This window comes from Notolabrus celidotus, chromosome 16 (assembly GCF_009762535.1).
Source record: "Notolabrus celidotus isolate fNotCel1 chromosome 16, fNotCel1.pri, whole genome shotgun sequence".
In the NCBI taxonomy this organism is placed as follows: domain Eukaryota; kingdom Metazoa; phylum Chordata; class Actinopteri; order Labriformes; family Labridae; genus Notolabrus; species Notolabrus celidotus.
This window is the reverse complement of record NC_048287.1, coordinates 14,311,347-14,319,593: the sequence shown is the minus strand read 5'-3', so window position 1 is coordinate 14,319,593 and position 8,247 is coordinate 14,311,347. Positions and strand designations below refer to the sequence as shown.

At 38.5% G+C, this 8,247-nt stretch overlaps 1 long non-coding RNA gene across 1 annotated transcript; it reads right to left on the bottom strand.

Moving 5' to 3' along the window:
• Window positions 1-2,705: 2,705 nt before the first annotated feature.
• LOC117828470 lies at window positions 2,706-7,816 on the bottom strand. Its single transcript, XR_004634403.1, has 4 exons — window positions 7,802-7,816; window positions 7,186-7,384; window positions 6,215-6,308; window positions 2,706-3,222 (listed from the first exon to the last, which is right to left on the bottom strand). It is a non-coding gene; the product is annotated as an uncharacterized LOC117828470 (long non-coding RNA).
• Between the last annotated feature and the right edge of the window lie 431 nt (window positions 7,817-8,247).

The window sequence follows — 8,247 nt, the reverse complement described above, 5'->3', positions numbered from 1 at the left end:
CAGAAGACAAGGAGAACTGTCAGATGCTTGTCAGCATGCTGTCAGTTGCCAAGGTTTAAACGCTTGACCTTAACAAGCAGATTTCCACTTGCACCTTTTCCATCCTATGGTGCCAAAATCTGAGTGTAACACTTTCCAAATATAAACTCCCAAATAGTGCTGGAAAATCAACGCCGAGGAGAAACAATGAGAGGCGAGTAGGAATGACCACCCACAGGCGGAGTGCTCTAAATGTGGCAGAAATATTACCACAATGGCACAATATTTAACATAAACGATTTACGATTATTTTTAATTTGAGAAAAAGTGTATTAATGTTGGCACTATAAAAAGTCATCCCTCCTTAAGAATGGTCATTTTCAGTTTAAAACTTTAATCTATTAAGATTTGAAGTGTCAAAACAAGTCTCCTAATTTAAAGGTGACATATCATGCAAAATCGACTTTTTAATGGTTCTCTACCTGAAATATGTGTCCCTGTCATGTCTACAAACCCCCTGAAAATGAAAAAAATCCATTCTGCCCCTGTTCTGATTTCTCCACCTTTCTGTAAATGTGTGTGAAACGAGCCGTTTCAGACTTCTTGTGACGTTTTTGTTACGTCACAACAATATCCGGTCTGTAACAAAGTCAGAGCTCGGAGCTTGTTCAGCCCATAGACTGTATAAAATACAACTCAACTTCTCCGTTTTTCATTACCTGCACAAATGTGCTAACAAGGAGCTTAGGAGGGAGGCATGCTAGTTGTAGGCTGTCTTAATAAACACAGAGGTCGGTTTTACTCCCCACGTCTGCAGATTTGAAGATCTAGTGGATGATTTTTATTTATCATGGATAAGTGCTAGCGCTAGTTAGCATAGCTACATAGCTACATGTTCGTAGCTGTGTACCAAGACACACGTCTACATACTGATAAATAAAACAACAAGAAACACTAAATCTGTAACCAATCGTTCAGAAAGGTCCTGCTGCAGGCACCTCTCCGTCAGGATCAGATTCTGGGTCAGATTCAGAGGGTTGAAGTAACGCAATCTGTAAGCAGCGTGTATATTCAGCCAACATGCAAACATTAGATCAACGTGCTGGAGAGCCGAGGCCACATCCACTTCCTGAGGGGGCGTGGTCAGAGGGAAAACAGACCGTTCTGAGGAGGGCTGAAGAAGAGGGTTTTTCAGGCAGACCAAAATCTGATTTCAAAGTGTTTTTTTGAGCATAAACATTAAAGACATGTTCTGGGGACCTCTAAGACCAATATATTTTGATGAAAAAAGCGTGATATGTCACCTTTCACACATACACTTGCGTTGTACAAATAAGAAGCAGGAAGTGATGTCAAAGAAAACACAGAACACTATTCGTTAATGTGTACAAGACGGGGACAGTCAGTTTTCTCATATATAGAAGGGATGCAGTTTGCGCCTTTTAACACTTTGTTTGTAGTAAGGTGGATAATTTCTGAATGGTTTTATAAGCTGAATGTCACCTGTCATGAAATCAATACAACCATGTATTGTGTTTTTTTGATACATTGATTTTAAAAAACTTAAATCAATGCTTAGTTGTGAAATTTTATGAATAGTTTAGTTGCTGTGTGTGTAAGACTATTTTACTTGTTAACCACTGATGACATCAAAATAGTTTGCTCATTCATATTTCATGTTTCTCCACTGTAGTGCATTGCAAATGCTGAGTTTGTAGCCATTTTGATTGTTGGGAAACTGGGGTTTACTTTATGAAGTTGTCCATAGGCAGAAACAAGATGGGGATTTTAAGCAGTCAAAGATGACAGTTAAAGCTTATAAAGATTTTGTTTAAAGTTTCTTGCAGCTACTTCATAAACTACATTTTGATGATGAATGAGTAAAAGACACAAGCATAAAAACTGTACATTGAAACCGTATCTCACTTCATGTATTAATGTTACCTTGCTTTTTGGGAGCCAGAGGACGGATGTTGTTTTCAGGATGAAAGCTGCTCTTGCTGCTTCGGTCTTACTGGCATCCATTTCACCTCATTAGGACCCTGGGACTGAGAGTCGACAAAACACTGAGAGAAATCATTTTGCCGGGGGAGTGTGGCGGGGATAAATTGGCCTCTGGTTCAGTATGAGAGTCCCCGCTGTGCCAAGCGGAAGAGAAGGGCCTGGCTGGCAGTAGGGGCAGGCCCAGGCAAGGCCGGCTGGGAGGCCCCATGCTGAGACCCCCTCCCTGCCTCTGGCAAACACGGCAGTGGATAATCTCTCCTTCAGGGACTCAGCCCTGCGCTGTGGGGCTGAGAGGGAAGGGGGCTGTTATACAGCACAGTGCAGAGGAACTGATTCTGTATGTGCGTAACATGCACCACAAACACACTTGTTCACATTATGTGTACTTGCACTGTGCACTGCTTACTTGCATCTCCATGTCTCCCTGCATATACATTCCTCTCTCTGGCATACAGAAATCACCATGACAGCTTTAGTAAACTGAGCCTTATGTAAGAAGTACAAAATGATCACAAATATCACGGTGAGATTCTGTATAGCTGTTGAACAAAGTACGTACATTCAAATTCATGTAGTCTAAAATGAACTGAAAAATGTCCAAAGGCGGAACAAGCTATCCATGACAGGTAATTGTGGTAAGCATGTCAGGTATGCATCTGTGTGAATCAACAGCTTATAAAAGGACAATGATTCGAAGATATAGTGAAATCCTGAGTTATCAGTCATGCATAAAAGAAAAATTTAATAACTGCAAAGATGGATTCAGTTTATGTAAGAATACATGAACAGGAGAAGAACTGCTCTAAAACCAAAAGGACAGATTTCAAGTCATATCCAACGTGAGTTACAATATACCATCAACTATGCTGTATAAATCAGTGGTACATAGACAGTTATAATGTATTCATTTTACAATAGGGCTTCAGCAATTTATCTGGAAAGTTATTCTTCATAAATGCCATTGACTGAAGATTTGTAATGTTGTTAGTAAGCAAGAACAGTAATGATTCTCAGTAATAACTCTCAAAGAAACTCTTTTGTCAAAAGCTTTACTTTCATCAACATTTCTTACACAAAAAAATAAGGAACAAATTAACATCCTCAAAAATCTTCTGGTGGTTCATGTTCACACGGTAATATTCAAATATAAATGTCCATATCCACTGTCGTCCACAACTGGGAGGCCTTGTCAGCCGTTATGACGTCTCCATCTTGTAACCATGTTTTTCCAGCTCAGCACTGCAGGGAGGAAATAGAAAATAGAAAGATCAAGTCAGCAGAGATGATTGCAGGTGGGTGGTTGAGGCATAAGTACCCTCTGCTATTGATTGTAAGAACCATTAAGAGATGGGAGTGAAAGAATATATAAATATTGCATAATGTGTGCAGCTATGGATTTGATGATTACATATATGGCAGCTGTGCCCTTTAACTATAATGATATCTTATAGCAACAACTTAATAGCAAGGCTATCATAATTGGACAAAATAAAACAATAGCGTATTACTATCTTAAGTGTACTCAAATAACACAACAGCCACTTATCTAGCAACAGTTATTGATTATTCAATAAATAAGATTGGTAAGAGTGTATGCATGATTCTATTGCAAGAGAAACACTCCTAAACTTAAGTTACTGTAAGAGTTTGACCGTGTTTTGGTCAGTTTACAGGTGTTATTGCATAGTTTTGATTCAAGTGATACATGAAGGGTCCAACTGCACAATGACAACCTTAGCTTTTGAGGAGAAGTCGAAAGATTGAAATAAGAAATAGACACCAATGATTGCCAGCTATTCAGATATAGCATGACGGAAACATTGATCACAGAGAAACATTCAGAAAGTAGGCCTGCGTCACATGAGACAAAAATTCAATGTGTGAAAACATTGATCAATACAGCGATAACAATAAAAAGTGACTTAAACAACAATTATTTAAGCGGGCATATTAGCTAGAAGTCACCGTTGAATGTCTATCTGCTGTTATTCGAGTTTTACACGATACCTTTGTTTGCAACATGTTTCTCTGATTCTAACGGCATCTTCGGCCTCCACCTAACAGGTATACTGTAACCATGTTCACTGCAGAAGCTTTGCTTGTTTTCATTAAAATGATCTTAAAATATTTCAGTAAATTCAAACCTTTACAATGTGTGTATTGTGAATTCTCATATACTGTAGCAATAACAATAAAATAGCGATAAATTGGTCATGAAATAGACAGAAAAAATGAAAACAGAGGTCTTTATGTGTCTTGTAGAAAACTAGACCATCACAGAGAAAATGTATTATTGCTGTGAAGTTATTTTAAATGTTTGTCAACCATAGGCAGTCAGAAAAGAACATCAAGAGCACGCTGCAGTTACTGGCGATTTTGATTTATTGTAAGTTGTACGTTAGGTAGTGATGCTCCGATCAGGTTTTATGCTGCCGATTCCTATACCGATCAGCCATGAGTGCCGATCACCGATACCGATCACATGGACTTTCTGTACATTTTTCAATTTAGTTATGGTGAGTGCTACATCATCTGGGAAAAAAGGAACCATAAAATCACCTTAATTTAGAAAAAAAACGTCTTTTTCCTAACTTCTTCAAGAGAAAAAATACAAAAACCTTGCAGGCACAATGCAGCAACTATTCAGTCAAAAAGACAACTGAAAGACACTTAAATGTACCTGCTATCAGTAACCCAATCTTTAACAGATTGGAAACATTAAGGCTCTCAACGGGCTAAATAATGCAGAAAGTCAAATAAATAAAAGACAATATGTCTCACAAGTTTGTCTTTCGGAATATGCCATGTTTGAAACTCGTGAAACTTACAGAGAATGGGATTCCTTCTTTAGGGTTGACGTTCGATGTGAGAGTACACTGTCTGGTGGAGCTCTGGCAGCGCTACGTCTATGAATTATTTACGTCCCGGTGGCACGTAGCGGGGCTCCAAGTGAGAGAGCAGTCGGCAGAACCCGGTGTCTTCCACCACTGAGAAAGGCTCATCTAGCCCGATTCAATTATTTTTCGGGTTATTTGCTTAGCCTTCTGACTGTCACATACAGGCGAGTGTTGCCACCGTGGGCTGTGTTAGCTGCCGTCTGACTGATGCTGCTCCAGCTGTATTCTTTTCATTCACTGCCATGAGCCTCAAAAACTCACCATACTCCGCCAAGTGTTTGCTCTTTAAATGTCTTATTAAATTTGTTGTGTTGAGGCTTTTTTAACGTGCTTCCCCTGCGAGGTATTTTTTCGTTGCATGTGTTGCAGGATGCAAACTTTACATCACTTTCACAGACTGTGTAAAAGTTCCACACGGCAGACATGTTTGTTGTGGTTTGCCGCTGCGCGCCTGCGCAGTGTGAAGGAAAGGGGGAGGGGGCACATTACACACAGGTCCTCTTCGGGCTGCAGGCTGCCAAGTATGAGCTACAGGTGATGGTTTTTTGTGATCGGCAATGAAAGGCATTGATCGGCATACGCCGATCACATACTTTTTCACAGAAATCGGCCGATAATGATCGGTGGCCGATCGATCGGAGCATCCCTAATGTTAGGCATTTAGAACAAGGAAAGTTAGGTCAGCAGAGATATTTATCCAGCTGTCCAGAGGGGTCAGAATATATTGACTCAAACTGAGAGTTCCTCAAAGAAGCTGCTTTAGGGGGAAATAAAAACATATATGACTTGGTTAATAATAGTAGCTATTAGAAGGTTTCATGAGATCTATGCTGGTTTCCAAATGATACAATGCTATGCCTTTATTTCATAAGCAGGAAAAACTGTTATAAGCCTGGTCTAAGATCAAATCTTGGTTGTCAGAATATGCACTGTCTAAAACAATCCAATCATCAAGAAAGTCCAAACATGCCCCTTTTGTTTTACAGTTCTGTAGTGCAAGCTAGAAATGGGAAACTTTCATCAACCCATGAATCTGTGAAAGCTAAATCACACAAACTTGGAAATAAATTGAATAACATGAATTGGTCGTTTCGTTACTGTGAACTGAATACATGTCTTTGTTGTCTGTGTGCATGAAGTAAACAGATTTGTTTATCTGCATCATGAAAATAAGTGCAAACCATGAGTGATTTCTATGAAATATAGTGGCGCCCGTCAGCTTATCATAACAGATCAGTCCACCATGTTTAATGTCTGATGTGTTGTACAGGACAAGCTGAAAGCCCAAAGGAGTGCAGTTTGACATAGGGAAGTGTGTTGAAGGTTGAGATTACCTTAACTGATTTGAGAAATCATCCTCCACGTTGTCATCATCCCAGTTGTCTTCCCAAACATGGGCATCTTCATCTTCATCCAGCCCCGTCCAATCTAGGAGTTTAAACAGCGGAGTATGACTTCAGTAATCTCAACTCAACTTTATTTATATAGCACCTTTCATGCATAAAAACATGAAGCCCAAAGAGCTTCACAGGATAACAGAGAGATAGAAAACAACAGAAATATAAATAAAATAATAAAATGAAATAAATACAGTAAAATTAATAAAATAAGTAAAAGTGGAAATAAAAGTTAAAATTAAGGTAGCATTAACAAGATCAGAGGAATACAAGAAATACATAGATACATAAATAAATAATTAAATAAGATAAATACATGATAAAGCAATTATTCAAATAATAATGATTAAAATAATAATAATAATAATAATAATAGAAATAATAATGCAGTCATGGGCTAAAGATAAATTACTCCAAATTAAAAGCTGGATTAAAAAGGTAAGTCTTAACTTTACTTTTAAAAATCCAATTAAGTATACAACCTACTTGTTAATAGGAGAGTCAGATAACTGTTAAATAAAAACAATATCTGCTTTGTCTGTACTCTTGACAAACTCCACCTGTGTGCTAAAAACTTTAGCTCTTTAGCTAGCAGGTACGTCAGGCTACCCGGGCTAGCATTCGTCAGCAAGACAAGCTAAATATACAAAAATTACAGAAAGCAATACCGTGCAATGACAATGTTACAAGTATTATGACGGGAACAAACACAGAGCACTCAGAAACGACCAGTCGGGGGGAAAAAACCTCAACATGTTGGCGTGTTATTATAAATATGCTAACTAATGCTATTGCTAAATGCTATGCTAGCTGAGTCACTGCTACTGGGCCCATCACAGAGGAAACCAGAACAATCGGCCTCGCGGAGTCTAACGAAATTAACTTCACATTTTATTTGTATTACTTACCTTCAGCTGGGAATTCTTCAAACTCATCATCCTCCTCCAGTAAACCCAGGTCCACGGTCTGTTTCTTGTCTGACATGTTAGCTGAGTAGCTGCTCTGCTGTGTGTGTGAATGAAAGGCTCTCAGGGTCTGTGGGGCGCTCGAGATGTTCAGGCGGGTACAAGTTGCGCTCAGTGCGCAGAAATGCGCAGCCGCAACCATCTTTGACGTCGAAGAAAAGGTAAGGCAATTTTTGAAACATTTAAAATCCTAGAACTTATTCTTTAATTATTCTTTTATTTTTGTTATTCTTTAATAAACATACATGCAGTGGTGGACACTTACAAAGCAAATTTACTTGAGTACAGTACTTAAGTAAATTTTTTGAGTATCTGTACTTTACTTGAGTATTATTTTGGGGGAACTTATTACTTTTCTCCAATCCATTCAGAAGACAGTTATTGTACTTTTTACTCTACTACATTTCTATCAATGATCTAGTTGCTCACTACTTTTGCTTTGAAGTCTGCTGATGAATTTCTTTCTCTATTCTGAAATGTGATCCCTCAGTTATTATGTTATGATTTTACATTAAAATGTGTTTGTGTAGTTCTGTTTGTCTCGGTGGTTTAGTCGTACCTGTATATCGTGAATCTCCACGGCTGAATGTGGAGCAAACGCGGAGCAAATTACACTCAGATCACGCAGTTCATTTAGAGGTGATAATGATGGCTATAATTCTCCACCTGAGCACCCATGTCCATATCTTCAGCCCGTGTTAGAGGTTTTTGAAATGAAGAATGATACATATCGTGTGAAATGTTCTCCTCGTTTCCCACTTTAACCAAACATACAAAAATTCACTGTCCAACCTGAGAAAGCGTGTTGAGCTAAATAACATTTGTTTCATTCCAGATGAACATTTCAAACTAAGTTGTCTGTGCTTGGAGTAACTTAGTTGCTGTTTTTATTCCATGGTATAGTTTTTAGAGATTTCAAGTAATGGTTTCTAAATGAACATCATCTAACAGAATGTACTTCTGTGTAGTCTTGACTGAACTTATGTATTTTGAAAGAACAAGGTT